Source organism: Notothenia coriiceps, unplaced genomic scaffold, assembly GCF_000735185.1.
Source record: "Notothenia coriiceps isolate Sejong01 unplaced genomic scaffold, NC01 NC01_scaffold00031749, whole genome shotgun sequence".
Taxonomy (NCBI): Eukaryota; Metazoa; Chordata; class Actinopteri; order Perciformes; family Nototheniidae; genus Notothenia; species Notothenia coriiceps.
In genome coordinates, this window is record NW_011364450.1 from 103,688 (window position 1) to 106,812 (window position 3,125).

Consider the following 3,125-nt stretch of genomic DNA (forward strand, 5'->3'; position numbering starts at 1 on the left):
ATCTGGTGCACTTTGAGGGCAAAATTAAGAGATTTATGGATACAGCTCTCAACACTCATATGAAACATATATTTCAATAATCAAAAAACATTGGAAGGATTTCTTAACCTATTTTATACAACTAATATTACATAGATGGAAATATTTGTTTACATAGATGACCAAACCCACTGAGATAACTTAGGCTACAGTTTACCTCCCTGAGCTGACGTTATCTCTCTCAGTCCCACAGGAGAGGACTCTCCCTCTCCTTATTGTTGAAACAGCTAATCTCCGTTAGCTCCGAGCTAGCACCAGATGCTAACGACAACCCTGTAACTCTCAGTCTCTCTTTCTCTCTCTCTCTCTCGAATCGACCAGTGGCCTTTATTTATCATGATCAATGAACGAATCTACGAAACAATGACACCAGCCAGGCTCACCTTCATCTTTTGGGAACAGAAACATCGCCACTTCGGCAGACTTGACATTACTACAGCCAGCGGCAATGCATCGTTTCACCTCTTTCTTCACTGTCGCCTCCATTGTCAGGTTTTCTCGTTTGGGAATCACTTCCAGTCGACTCCGACACACTTTCCAGGAAAATACTAGCTCAAAAACGATGAGAAATTCGACTTTGAAAAAGAGAAAAAATGAACGGTGGTGAATGTAAACAGTGCGGCGGCGTCCATCTCGTGACGTCACGCAGTAGATCGAAAGCCACGCCCACGAAGGCGAAGGTCGACTGCAGATTCCCCCGGCAAATTCAAAACTCGTCAAATTCGTTGCTATTCCAACATCTTTTGATATGGGTTCCAATGGACAATTTTGGTCATTACTATACGTATTAGCATAACAGATCATGCACAGGTGCACACTTCACAGGGTCTTTAAGTAAAGGCACTTATTTTGTGGCTAAATCTTGCCGGCCGATACCTTAAATTAACTTAACTTACATTTACATTTGCAGGTCTCACTTGAAAAAGAGACCTATGATCTCAAGGGACAATCTGGATAAATAAAGGAAGACATTTTTTTTTACATTGTTGCAATAATGATTATACATACATTTTGTGTAAAGCAATCATATTTGTCATCTCACATGTCGATAAGAGTATTACAAACTTGAAAAATATCCCTTTTAAGGTACATTTAAAACAGATAAAGAATTACAATTCATCACGATTAAATATTTGAATCGGTTCACAGCACAAAATGAAACCAATAGACTTTTGAAAATTAAAATACTAATACTGATATTCCATTTGAATCATATGTCCTTTGTTCCAGGGCAGGCCTGTGGCGCAGTGGATTGTGCGTTGGTGTTCTGATCAGGGGGTCACAGGTTCAAACCCCACTGCAGTCAGCATGTCGTTGTGTCCCTGGGACACTTCACCCCAAATTGAATGGTTTTGTAGTTTTAAGTTTCCATAACAACCCAAAATATCCTGTCCTAAGCTTAAATAAACTAAATGTACTTTAACCTCAGCCTGAGTCTAGCTTTTAAAGCCTATAACTGCATCACTAGATCAGCATCAGAGCAGTGACATATCATCTCGCTGCGCTTGTCACACTGACGGGCTCCTGCATCATTTACAGAAAGCGACATGTTTTCCTCTTGTTTCTCCAGAACTCGAGTCTTAAAGAGCTGTGTTTGAAATGAAATCACACGCTGAATCACCAGTGGCTCCGTCGTCTCTCTCCCTGAGTGGATCTGGATGTGCATGCATTATTCAGAGCGCCGCTGTATGGATTAAGAGGAGGACACCGACTTTCGAGACCCTCCAAATCCCTGCCTCACTGTCGGAGCTGTGATTCTGTAGTTAGCCACGACTCCGGGGAGCCGTAACTCCGCTTTGATTAAAGGTCTCAGAGAAAGGTCGAGAGGGAAGGAGAGGCAGGAAGAGAGCAAAGTGATGGACTGGAGAGAGCCTTTGGTTGATGGAAAAGTAAAACGTCCCTCTTCACTGTGAAAGAGAAGCTGGACATAAGTGTGTGTGCCGCTGTGATAATGATGAGTTAGGCTGACTGTGGGGTTCAGAAAGAACTCACATTGTTTGATTGCTGTGGTGTTTATTCAACACAAATGGTAAGTAGCTGTAGGTGTTAGCACTTATAGCACTTATCTTTCGCTTAAATATAAAAGAAAATCGACTTTCACTTCTAACTTGCCTTGTAGACTTGGTGATGCTGTCTTGGTGTCGTTATACTCTGCTTCACAGAAGAATACACTCTTAGTAAAGCTGCACTTTAGTGTCTTTCAGCTTCTTGTTTTGGTTTAAAAACTTGCTTTCGTTGGCTGTACTCCGACCACGATCATTTACTGCTGTGTTAAAAAAGCCACAACTGACTGAAAAGACAGATGTTTGTTACAGAGGTTGTGGAAGACTAAAGCAAAGATGTCAAAGTTCGATTTATAATTGATCAAATAAATGCTAATTTAGGTTCATGTCCGGATGTCTCAACATGCAACAGTATGAAACATGTATGCTAAATCGAAGACACTATCTGGTACCTCTCACTCCTCATAGTGCTCCTTATGACATTTGCGATGTTATAGCACCCACATGAAAACAACAAAGAGCTGAGGACTCTCTAACACAGTGGTTCTCAACTGGTCACGCCTCGGGACCCACTTTTTAAATTGTCAATAAATCGCGACCCAACATTTTGAACCACTCAAATCTAATCAACAAAAAATCGTGCTGTAATATATACGCTTTTCAGGCAACAATATTAATTAAAGTGAAGTACAGTGCATATATCCCTTATATTCCTTCACAGAACTAAAGATTGCTTTTAAAAAAAGGTTTAATGAGATGATGGAGGAGGTCTGGGGGGATTGTCCCCCAGGAGATTTTTAGAAATACTAACATAAAAACTACGCATTCTGGTACACTCTGAGAAGAAAATAAATAAATCTATTGCTACCCGACATATTAATAATATGTTATGTTTTTCACTTGTTCTGACAGCTGAACTTGTCTGTGTGACTTACTTTGTGGGTAAGGGTAGATAGCCCCCATTGTTCTGTGACCTGTCAATCATCAAACCGGGGTTCATATTTCATTGTGTTCATTTTTATCTGAAGTTACCCATGGATGTATAAAGAATAGTTCTACCGCAAAGTTATTCTCCGTGGGGAC